Source organism: Gossypium arboreum, chromosome 13 (assembly GCF_025698485.1).
Source record: "Gossypium arboreum isolate Shixiya-1 chromosome 13, ASM2569848v2, whole genome shotgun sequence".
In the NCBI taxonomy this organism is placed as follows: domain Eukaryota; kingdom Viridiplantae; phylum Streptophyta; class Magnoliopsida; order Malvales; family Malvaceae; genus Gossypium; species Gossypium arboreum.
The window spans coordinates 109,543,577-109,556,747 of NC_069082.1; the positions used below are offsets into that span (position 1 = coordinate 109,543,577).

The following is a 13,171-nucleotide window of genomic DNA, read 5'->3' on the forward strand; positions in this document are numbered from 1 at the left end:
CATCAACTCTTAGTAAGCTCTTCATGATTCTATAGACTTCCAAGCAAAGCTGCTAGGAATATTTTACAGAATGAGGAAACAAATTAGGAAAAATACAAAATGAATACCATGTTCAACGACCCAATTTCTTTATCTAGCCAAGAACAATGGCAGCTACTATTTTCCCCAAACACTTCAGCTTCAGAATCAAGCTCCGCATCCATATAACAGGGAGTTTCACCTCCTTTCCTCTTATGATTTTCTTTAATTTGAGTAATCTATCTTTGTACATTGAGGGCAATGTACATCTTAAGTGTGGGGGGTGAACATGAAACCTAACTTTTTACATTATTCTCAAATCCCTGAATTTGGTCTTGTGCTTAAGTGATATTCTCATAATCTTGATCGAATGAATTCTGATTGATCTATAATTACTGTTGATAAGTCATGAATTAGACCATGGGAATTATGCATGATTATTTGATTATAGGACATTAGAGAATCGAGCATGATAAGTTGATATTTTGAGAACTAAAATTTTTAGATTATTTTCCTAAATTGAGGTATTATCTTGAAATCTTAAGAATACAGGAATGACATCAAAAACCCAAATTTTTGGTGAGATTTTTGAGCCTTTTGAGCATATAGCTTTCTTTCTTGCTCACTTGTTTTGTGGTTTGAGTGTGTCAACATTGAATTGTTATTCTAGAACTTGCTTCGATTATGTAATGACCTGAAATTCACGGGCACCGGAAAAGTGAGTTATAGGGCCTCCGTCTTAGTGAAATAAGTTCAAAAATAATTATTAAAAATATTTATGAGCCTAGTTGTGTGTCTAATTAGGATTTAATTAGGTGAAATTAGCTTAATTTAAAATAATTAGCAAAAAGAACTAAATTGAAAAAGGGGTAAAAGTTTAATTCTAAAGTAATAGAAAATAAAAGGATCAAAATGGAAATTAAGCCATTTACATAAATTGAGTGACATATTGAAATAAAATCAAAGATTTTATTTAGGTTTTATATATTAAATTATATATATATTATAATGATTATTATTATAGTTTTATATTAAATTATTATGATTACTTAATTGATAATATATTATAAATAAATTAAATAGAAGACAATTGTATGGTAATAAAATATACATGTGTAAGAATTGTATTGGTACATTTGTAATTTAAATACTAAATTACTTATAATTTAAGTAAAAGATATTTGTTAATTAAATAATTAAATTATTAAATTATGAGATTTTTGTTTAAGAAACAAATTAAATAATGACAATTGTAATAAAATTATTGGTACAAATGTAAAATTAAATATGTATCCAATTGTAATATTAGTATTTGTTATTAAAATAGATATTTATTAAATTAATTAAATATAAAATATAACATAAAAGAATTAAAGAAACATAACAAAAGAAACAGAGAAGAAACGAGACAGGGGAGAAAGAAGGAGAAAAGAAAGGAAAGAAAGGAAATAGGGATTTTAAAGCTTGGAAGTTTAATAGCCAACAAAGAACCTGAAGCATCAGCATCGAAAGGAAAGGAGAAAGTCATCGAGGACTAAAACAGGAGAATTACGGTTAGTAGAAGTCAAGTGTCCCGGCTCAGCATCCAGAACAATCCCGACTCCAACACAAATTTGGTGATGTATATTTTTCTTTTGGGTAAAAGTGGCATGTACATAGGTGTTGTTTAGTCACTTGAATATGTATATTACTTTGGGTAGTGAAGGATGATTTATAAAATTTAGATGGTTAAATGAAATAGTAAGGAAAGTACATGATATTTTGATACATGAACATTAAGTTGTTAAATGAATGAAGTTTTTAATCAATTTTGAATGATGCTATGATAGTTATTAAATTAAAATTTTGTTAATGATATAAATAATAGTTATATGAATGTGAAATATTGGTGTTGGTTGTTTTGGTTTGAATTTGCAGGAGGTTTAGGTAAAAATAAGCGAAATCTTTGCCAAATTTTTATAAAAAAAAAATTGGAATACTCAAACAAGTCCCGTTCTACTTTTAATCGTGTTTGAACTTGAGAGTTCAAGATAGGGACTTAATTATTATATTATACTATGAAAGTTATATTAATTGCAAATTATTTGTAAGTTGTCTGATATGTCCAGTAATGCCTCATAACCTCGTTCCGGTAACGGTTTGGGGTTAGGGGGTGTTACAGATTATACATGTCGAGATCACACATATGATTTGATATACTGAGATGATAAAGGCACTTAGGATTTAACCCATTTACTCCATAAAAAGCCTTCCTACATAATTAAACCCTTAGTGAACCCCTTTTGAGCGTACTAACCTTTTTTATTGATTAACCTTCATCATTAACCCATTAACCTATTATTGTTGAAATCCTCTTACTTAATTTACCTTTTTCTTTTTTTTATCGAGATTAAATTTAATACTATTACCTCACTATGTTCACCATTTTTTGTTACTGAATCATGAAGTATGATTTCTATATTGTATTGATTTGATTTGTTCTTTAAAAAAAACTCAGTATTATTATTGTAATTCTCAGCAAGTTAAAGTTGTGATGAGCTCATGTAATATAGTTCTAGATATTTGTTTGTGGTTCAGTAATTAAGTTTTTGATAGTGGGGTAATATATTGAAATTATCTCGATTCTAACCTTTGTCTCTTCAGCTTGTATCCATACCTGTAACCTAAACCCCGTTACAACCATGCAAAGACCTTTTGATTAGTGTATCATATCATTTACAAGTGGTGGAGATTTGATTTTCATGCAAGCCTATGGTAATAACTTCTCATGTTAGACAATCGAGTGCTTAATCTTGAACCTTAAACACTTTGAGTGATTTGAGTGAATTTTTAGTGCTGATGTCATCCCTTGTATATTTAGGACTAAAGTTAATTACTTAAAGGAAGGAGATTACCAATGATTTTATTATCAAAATATTCGATTTAGATTGTTTGAGGTTTTTAATGCCCCTATAGTTGAATTCTCACTGTATGATTTTCTGTGGAAAAACTTGTAACATTATCAGTAATGATTATGTGATTGAGATGAATGAATTCTAGCTGTAAATAAGAGTTTTGCTTGAGGACAAGTAAATACTTAAGTGTGGGGGTATTTGATAAATGTCAAATTATACATAGTTTTACCCCAAATACTTAGCATATTTATGGATGTTTACTACTAGATTTGTGGATTTTGGTGCTCTTAATCTGGTTATTTCATGTTTTGTACTCAGGAGAGCACCAAGGGACAAAAGGAGCCAAAAACAAGCTAAAAAGGGACAAAACGGACCAAATTGAGAAGATCACATGGCTCACAGGCTCGTGTCCTTCGAGGGTGTCGACCAAGGCTCTAACTATTCACACGGCCTAGCCATTGACCCACACGGCCGTGTGCAATTTAACGGATCGAACATGGCCTGGCAAACACGTCACACGGCCGTGGCACACGGGCATGTCCCTTTTTCAAAGAGTTGTATTTTACACGGAAAAGAGTACTTAGAGAGGAAGAAAGCCAATCCAAAGCCTATATAAACACCCTAAGTATGACCTAGAAAATGGGGTCTCTTCCAGAACTTTTCTGGAATACAGAACCACACGCCAGGAATTACTTGAAGGAAGCCAAACGATCCATCCCAAAAGCTGGAGCTATTCCAAGACTAAAGATCTCTCTCAGAATTCCTTCAGGGGTTTTAGAGTTTTCTTTATGTTTTTTTATTTTTATACTTTTGAGATGTACTCTTATCTTATTATGAACTAAAACATTTAGATACCTAAGGGGGTTGAAACCTATGATGGATCTTGTTATTATTATCTGAACTGTATGATAAATACTTGATTTGTTCTTAATTATTTGTTCTTAATGCTTGAGTTAATATTTCGAGTATTAATTCATGATTTGATGTGCTTATGCAGAGGAGAAAAAATCCCTATCTAAGAGTAGATTTGGCATAATTAAGCGGAGTTGATTGAATGCCTAAAAATAGGGTTACGAGATTTTGCCAGATTAGAGTGAAACCTAATATGGGAGTCCATAGAGTGATTTACTGTGTAGCACCCCAAACCCGGCCCAGAAGTTATGGACGGATCCGGCATGCCACATAAAAAACGTAAAAAAAATTTCATTCTAAGTCCAGAAAATCGTACTTGATGTTCAAAAGATTAATTCATTAAGGGTTAAAGTGAATGGAAGCTGTGCACCATGTAGGAAACCGGAAAAGAGGTGGTGAGTCCATCGGACTGCTTAAGTACCAAGCTCCCTTCGGATCCAATCTTAGACATGCATACAGCCATTGCCACACCTTAACATCATGGATATTTCTAGGAAACCGATTTGATTAAGTCCTTTTTAGGAAAAGTGATTAATTTTGAAAAATATCTTTATTGCGGAAGCTTTACTTGTTTTCATGTTATTTTGAAAACAATTACTGTTTTTGAAAACGCGCCCTAAAGTTATCCAATTTAAAAGCCCAAAACCTCAAACGTAATTAAAAGGATGTCCAGTTCACCAGAAGAAAATCAAACTTTCAGAACGGGTGGCCACACCGAATTCCCTCACAGCTCCAAGCCCACTATGGTTGGGGATTTCCTGAGTAGATGAAAATAAAAGGGGTGAGTTTGGGGAAACTCAGTGTGTAAAATAACCCAACCATAGCCTATATCAGCTCAAACCACAGAAATAGAATAAGTTGGCCTTAGCCCAGAACAGAATTCAGAATAAAGCCCATAGGCCTATAACAGAACAAAACAGATATTACATGTTTATGCAAAAACCCAACCCAGATTCATCCATAACACCCCCGTACCAGCGTTACACCATGTGGGGAGACTACTCGACCCACCCAACCGCTACACACCACAGAATTTGCAGCATGGCTACCAGAACAGATAATGTGACAGAGTCACGGATCTGAATAATCGTGGCGGGGCCACCAGAACAGATATATGTGGCAGAGCCACCAGATCAGATATTTGTGGCAAAGCCACCAGATTAGATATTTGTGGCATAGCCACCAGAACGCTTCCTCCATAATATAACCCATATCCCCATGCAACAGATATATAATCATGGCATACATCATACAGAATCAGATCGTCATGCTTTTCAGTCAAAATTAACCCTAGGGGTATAACGGTAATTTTACACCTAGGGGTATAACAGTAATTTTCCATACATAGGGGTATTATAGTAATTTAGCTACTTTTAGGGTTTTCATGCATATCCTAACTATTTACGTACTATCGAATACTTACTGCGCATACTTACGAATTGGGCGTTGGCCCATGAACCCGATCTTTGGCCCATTAAGCCCAAATTATCAAAATGTCTGAAATCGCGCGTCTTGCGGTTTATTACTTTAGATTACCAAATATACAAACCCAACTATCTTACAAGCATTAGCTTTTCATAAATTCCCAAAATACCGACTTTTCGGCATTTCGCTTTTCGCTTTTGCCAATCTAGTCTATGAGAGGGTGTCAGTTACACACCTATTTGCGACGATATGCTGACGAGATCCACACACGAACCGCCTACAATTGGATTACTAACACGTTAATCTAACTATTCAAATACAAACTACGTATTAACCCCTTACAATATTCGGCCAACCACACCTACAGATCATAGTAAGCTTATAAGAAATCAATAAGCAACTTATTAACAAATTTTTGTCAATGTTTACCACATAATCATAATTTCACTGCAAGCTGTCTTCCTGAGCAATAGTCACTAAATTATTTATAACTGGAGCTACGAAACTCCAAATCATGTGCCGTTAATTTTCCCTGAAAATAGACTCATATATCTTCTATCCATAAAATTTTTAGAATTTTTGGTTTATCCAATCAATACCAGAATTTTCTCAAAGTTTCCCATGTTTCACTGTTTGACTAATTTGACCACCCTTCATAACGAATCAAATTTCTCATTGTACAGAATTCAAAATATGTTCTTGTTTATTTCATTAGAAACTAGACTCAATAAGCTTTAATTACATAATTTATTCAGCTTCTAATTCATCTCCCACAATTTATGGTGATTTCCAAAGTCACGTTACTGCTGCTGTCCCAAGCAGATTTATTACCAAATCACTCTTTCACACATACCTTGCATGCATGTTATTTAAACATGTATATCACCAATCAATCATCACATATCTATGATTTTACTTAAGTATAATCTCTATTTCACCATTTTAAAGCACAACATGTTAGCTGATTTTTCCCTTTAACATCTAAGGCATATGCATGCTCATTTGTTTGGCTCAACTTCACCTATCTTCCATTTTTTCATCAAAAGAACATGAAACAACAATCATTTCCTTCATTTTAATTCATGACTAAATGCTCACAACACAACTAAAAATCAAAATATACTTCAAGAGTTAAGGTAGAATCAAGAAGAACTCATGAACCTCAAAATAGAAGCAAGGTACCAAGAACTTACCTTCAATTTTCCTCCTCCTAATGACCGAATACTCAAGAGCTTTCTCCTCTCCTTTCTCTTCTCTAACTTTCAGCTATGATGAACAAATATGGACAAAACTTTGTTCTTTTCACCCCTTTTTCTTTTAATAAAACTTCATATTTCATCTATTTAATTCTTTAATACAAAAGACATGAAATTCTTATCATGAAACATTTACCTAACCCATTATCATGAAACATTTACGTAACCCATTATCATGGAACATTTACCTAACCTATTATCATGGAACATTTACCTAACCTATTATCATGGAGCATTTACCTAACCTATTATCAATTTGTATCAATTTGTACCATAAATTATGGATATCAAGTGTACATTTTGTCGACAACAACATGATGGCTGGCCACTTCATGTAAAATGGGAGGTTTGTCATGCAAATCCTCCTATTTTGCACTCCTATTTATTTGGCCACTTCAATTTAGCCTATAGCATTTTCATACATTTTCACATAGGTCCTATTTCATAATTTCACCCCCTTTTTCTTATGGAACAAAAATTAACTAAAATTGTCGGGTTCTATCTTAAGCTTAGGCTTTCTAGAGGCCCACTAACATAATTAAACCTATGCCAACATTCACAGATTCCCGAAAATTGGGCGTTACAACTCTACCCTCCTTAAAGAAATTTCGTCCTCGAAATTTACCTAATCCAAACAGATGAGGGTATTGCTGTTGCAACGTCTCTTCTCGCTCCCAAACTCAGAAGTTTCACCTTCCTTAACTTGTTGAAAACGAGCGACCAAAGACTCATCGTTCAACTATTTTTCCTTAATCGATCCACCCAGTTGGCCTCACTTGCAACTCATAGCAGACTTCCATCATTATACAAACTCGACGAGCAAACATTGCTCTCGGATCGAATCTGATTCTCGACTTAGAGCATTGGCTACCACATTAGCCTTGCTCAGGTGATACTCGATCAAGCAGTCATAATCCTTAAGCAACTCAATCCATCTCCTTTGCCTAAGGTTCAGCTCCTTACGAGTCAACAAATACTTAAGACTCTTATGGTCGGTGTATATAATACACCTTTCTCCGTACAAGTAATGTCTCCAAATCTTAAGTGCAAATATCACTGCTGCCAACTCTAAATCATGAGTCAAATAGTTTCCCTCATGAAGCTTAAGCTATCGTGATGCATATGCAACCACCTTACCCTCTTGCATTAACACGCACCCAAACCACGTGTGATGCGTCATTGTACACTGATAAAATCATTCCCAGACTCAATTTGAATTAACACAAGTGCTTGATCGAACTTTCTTCAACTTCTCAAAAGCTTCCTGCTGTTTCTTAGTCCATACAAAGCGGTACTCCTTTCCTTATGTGTTTTGTCGAGGTCTGCCATCACAAAAAAACCTTCCACAAACCTTCGTAGTATCCTACCGGTCTAGAAAACTCCATATTTCGACAATCGACCTAGGCGGCTTCCACTTTAAAATCGCTTCAATTTTCCGAGGGTCCACCTTAATCCCTCGGCAGAGACCACATGTCCTAAGAAGGTTACCTCCTCAACCAAAATTTACACTTGCTTGAACTTCACAAAGAGTTCTTTCTCCTTAATACTTACAAACACTATACGGAGATGCTCATCATGTTTTGTTTTAGTTTGAGAATATACGGGATATCGTCAATAAAGACGACTACGAATTGATCTAAAATGGTTGGAACACACGATTCATCGATCCATAAATCTTTGCAGGAGCGTTCGTTAGTCCAAATGGCATAACCGAAACTCGTAATGACCATACCGAGTCACGAATCTTTGTCTTATGGATATCGCCTCCTTGACCCTTAATCGATGATATCCGGATCGAAGGTCGATCTTGGAAAATCTGAAGCTCCTCTAAGGTGGTCGAGCAGATCATCAATCCTTGGCAGTGGATACTTATTCTTAATCGTCAGTTTGTTCAACTGGCGATAATCAATGCACATCCGCATCGTACCATCATTCTTTTTCACGAATAGCACCGGTGCTCCCCATAGAGACACGCTTGGCCTAATAAAGCCCCTATCCAACAACTCTTGAATTTGAGCCTTTAACTCCACTAACTCTTTTGGTGCCATTCTATACGGTGCGATAGACACTAGTGCCGTTCCAAGCAATAAGTCGATTCCGAACTCCACTTCTCGGTTCGGAGGTAATCCTGGAAGCTCCTCTGGAAAAACATATTGGAACTCCTTTACAGTCCTAACCTTATCCACTGTCAGTCCCTCCTCTTCCGACTGACTTACAAATGTCAAATAGGCCTCACAACCTTTCCGAATCCACTTCTCGGCTCTTAATACCGACACCACATTGGACAAATAATCCCTTCGCTCACCTATCACCATAACCTCTTCATCCTTTGTGGTCCTTAACACCATTCGTTTAGCAGCACAATCCAGAGTCGCTTTATGCTTAACAAGCCAGTCCATTCCCAAAATAAGATCAAACTCTCCGAACGGTAACTCAATCAGATCTTCAGGGAAAATCCTACCTTGAGTTTCTAAAGGTACATCCCTATACAGTTTGTCTACCCTAATCGAGTGACCCAAAGGACTTAGTACAGATACCCCACTCACAATCTCCTCAGAGCAGTCCAAGTTGTCCATAATCCGTTCTGTGGCCTCCAACCAATATTCTGCCATATTCGGGGCTATACCAGACACGCCCTTAAAGATCTCCGTTCCGTTAGTCCCGAAGTTATTCAGAAATAGATCCCTGAATTTAGTTACCCGAACTTGCTCCGGCAACCCTTTCCAGAACACGAAGCATTGCCTGTGATAGGGCATCATCCTCGGCGGCCCTATCATACGACCCATTCTCATCCGTCGATGGTGGTCGTGCTACTCCAGTGGGTATGTGTTCAGAAGATGAAGATCCAGCTTTAGTACTACCTCGGCCTCGACCACGGCCTCTTCCCCGAGTAGCTCTCGTACTCATATCGATTTATCTTGATTATAAATTTTTATGCATCAATTAATATTTCAGTGTTTATTACAGATGTTTTATGAATCAGATAGTAATTCAGAGTTTATTTTCGCATAATCGAAGTCTAGCTACAGTTTCAGTCTCTTATCAAATTTTTCTATGGTTTCAGTATCATCCTATCTAGAGTATCCTAGTAGGGTTTCAGTACAGACAGATAATTCAGAAAAATATTTAGAAGAGTTCAGAGTAATACTTACAGGCTTGGGCCGGAGATTCGGAATGCCACCTTCTAAAGATCTAAATTTTGAAAACTGCATTTTTCGCAATCTTTATAAAATTTTTGTTTTCGAAGATCTAAATTTTGTAAACCCATTCCACAGCCGAGTTGTTGTAACTGGGCTCTGATACCACTAAATGTAGCACCCCAAACCCGGCCCAGAAGTTGTGGCCGGATTCGGCATGCCACATCAAAAACGTAAAAAAATTTTCATTCTAAGTCCAGAAAATCGTACTTGATGTTCAAAAGATTAATTCATTAAGGGTTAAAGTGAATGGAAGCTGTGCACCAGGTAAGAAACCGGAAAAGAGGTGGTGAGTCCATCGGACTACTTAAGTACCAAGCTCCCTTCGGATCCAATCCTAGACATGCATACTGCCATTGCCACACCTTAACATCATGGATATTTCTAGGAAACCGATTTGATTAAGTCCTTTTTAGGAAAAGTGATTAATTTTGAAAAATATCTTTATTGCGGAAGCTTTACTTGTTTTCATGTTATTTTGAAAACAATTCGCTTTTTAAAACGCGCCTAAAGCTATCCAATTTAAAAGCCCAAAACCTCAAAGCGTAATTAAAAGGATGTCCAGTTCACGGAAGAAAATCAAACTTTGAGCGGGTGGCCACTCAGATTCCTCACAACTCCAAGCCCACTATGGTTGGGGATTTCTGAGTGGATGAAAATAAAATGGGTGAGTTTGGGGAAACTCAGTGTGTAAAATAGCCCAACCATAGCCTATATCAGCTCAAACCACAGAAATAGAATAAGTTGGCCTTAGCCCAGAACAGAATTCAGAATAAAGCCCATAGGCCTATAACAGAACAAAACAGATATTACATGTTTATGCAAAAACCCAACCCAGATTCATCCATAACACCCCCGTACCAGCGTTACACCATGTGGGGAGACTACTCGACCCACCCAACCGCTACTCACCACAGAATTTGCAGCATGGTGCGAGCGAATAATGTGATAGAGTCACGGATCTGAGATAATCGTGGCGGGGCCACCGAAGCAGAATATATGTGGCGAGAACCACGGATCGGATATTTGTGGCATAGCCACCAGAACGCTTCCTCCATAATATAACCCATATCCCCATGCAACAGATATATAATCATGGCATACATCATACAGAATCAGATCGTCATGCTTTTCAGTCAAAATTAACCCTAGGGGTATAACGGTAATTTTACACCTAGGGGTATAACAGTAATTTTCCATACATAGGGGTATTATAGTAATTTAGCTACTTTTAGGGTTTTCATGCATATCCTAACTATTTACGTACTATCGAATACTTACAGCATACTTACGAATTGGGCAGTTGGCCCATGAACCCGATCTTTGGCCCATTAAGCCCAAATTATCAAAATGTCTGAAATCGCAGCGTCTTGCGGTTTATTACTTTAGATTACCAAATATACAAACCCAACTATCTTACAAGCATTCGCTTTTCATAAATTCCCAAAATACCGACTTTTCGGCATTTCGGCATTTCGCTTTTGCCAATCTAGTCTATGAGAGGGTGTCAGTTACACACCTGTTTGCGACGATATGCTGACGAGATCCACACGCGAACCGCCTACAATTGGATTACTAACACGTTAATCTAACTATTCAAATACAAACTACGTATTAACCCCTTACAATATTCGGCCAACCACACCTACAGATCATAGTAAGCTTATAAGAAATCACTAAGCAACTTATTAACAAATTTTTGTCAATGTTTACCACATAATCATAATTTCACTGCAAGCTGTCTTCCTGAGCAATAGTCACTAAATTATTTATAACTGGAGCTACGAAACTCCAAATCATGTGCCGTTAATTTTCCCAGAAAATAGACTCATATATCTTCTATCCATAAAATTTTTAGAATTTTTGGTTTAGCCAATCAATACCAGAATTTTCTCAAAGTTTCCCATGTTTCACTGTTTGACTAATCTGACCACCCTTCATAACGAATCAAATTTCTCATTGTACAGAATTAAAAATATGTTCTTGTTTATTTCATTAGAAACTAGACTCTATAAGCTTTAATTACATAATTTATTCAGCTTCTAATTCATCTTCCACAATTTATGGTGATTTTCCAAAGTCACGTTACTGCTGCTGTCCCAAGCAGATTTATTACCAAATCACTCTTTCACACATACCTTGCATGCATGTTATTTAAACATGTATATCACCAATCAATCATCACATATCTATGATTTTACTTAAGTATGATCTCCATTTCACCATTTTAAAGCACAACATGTTAGCTGATTTTTCCCTTTAACATCTAAGGCATATGCATGCTCATTTGTTTGGCTCAACTTCACCTATCTTCCATTTTTTCATCAAAAGAACATGAAACAACAATCATTTCCTTCATTTTAATTCATGACTAAATGCTCACAACACAACTAAAAATCAAAATATACTTCAAGAGTTAAGGTAGAATCAAGAAGAACTCATGAACCTCAAAATAGAAGCAAGGTACCAAGAACTTACCTTCAATTTTCCTCCTCCTAATGACCGAATACTCAAGAGCTTTCTCCTCTCCTTTCTCTTCTCTAACTTTCAGCTATGATGAACAAATATGGACAAAACTTTGTTCTTTTCACCCCTTTTTCTTTTAATAAAACTTCATATTTCATCTATTTAATTCTTTAATACAAAAGACATGAAATTCTTATCATGAAACATTTACCTAACCCATTATCATGAAACATTTACGTAACCCATTATCATGGAACATTTACCTAACCTATTATCATGGAACATTTACCTAACCTATTATCATGGAACATTTACCTAACCTATTATCAATTTGTATCAATTTGTACCATAAATTATGGATATCAAGTGTACATTTTGTCGACAACAACATGATGGCTGGCCACTTCATGTAAAATGGGAGGTTTGTCATGCAAATCCTCCTATTTTGCACTCCTATTTATTTGGCCACTTCAATTTAGCCTATAGCATTTTCAAACATTTTCACATAGGTCCTATTTCATAATTTCACCCCCTTTTTCTTATGGAACAAAAATTAACTAAAATTGCCGGGTTCTATCTTAAGCTTAGGCTTTCTAGAGGCCCACTAACATAATTAAACCTATGCCAACATTCACAGGATTCCCGAAAATTGGGGCATTACATACTGCTTCCCTAGGGGTTTTAATTAAGAAAGAAATTTCGATTAATCCAACTAAGGGTTAGACGTTATTAGTCTCGAAAGGGATAATAACATAAGTTAGGGAGTCTCACGGATCAAGTCAAGTGAATAAATCGTCTGGTTCAGAGTCAGATAACAAGTGAAATCTAGGTGGATTCCTCATTGGGTGTCATCTTTATCAAATTTATTTTCTTCAAGTCTTTTTCCAAATTTTCTCTTTACTTTAGTTTAATTAGTTAACTAGTTTAATAAACACCCCCTCTTTATTTCTAGGTTAGATAATAAAAAGATAGTTATTACTAGTACTTTTGGTTCCCTTGGGTA

At 35.8% G+C, this 13,171-nt stretch overlaps 1 long non-coding RNA gene across 1 annotated transcript; it reads right to left on the minus strand.

The window, feature by feature from the left end:
* Window positions 1–4,452: 4,452 nt before the first annotated feature.
* On the minus strand, window positions 4,453–12,321 carry LOC128286491 (uncharacterized). The gene is made up of 3 exons (XR_008277073.1): window positions 12,181–12,321; window positions 11,222–11,263; window positions 4,453–4,582 (listed from the first exon to the last, which is right to left on the minus strand). It is a non-coding gene; the product is annotated as an uncharacterized LOC128286491 (long non-coding RNA).
* Between the last annotated feature and the right edge of the window lie 850 nt (window positions 12,322–13,171).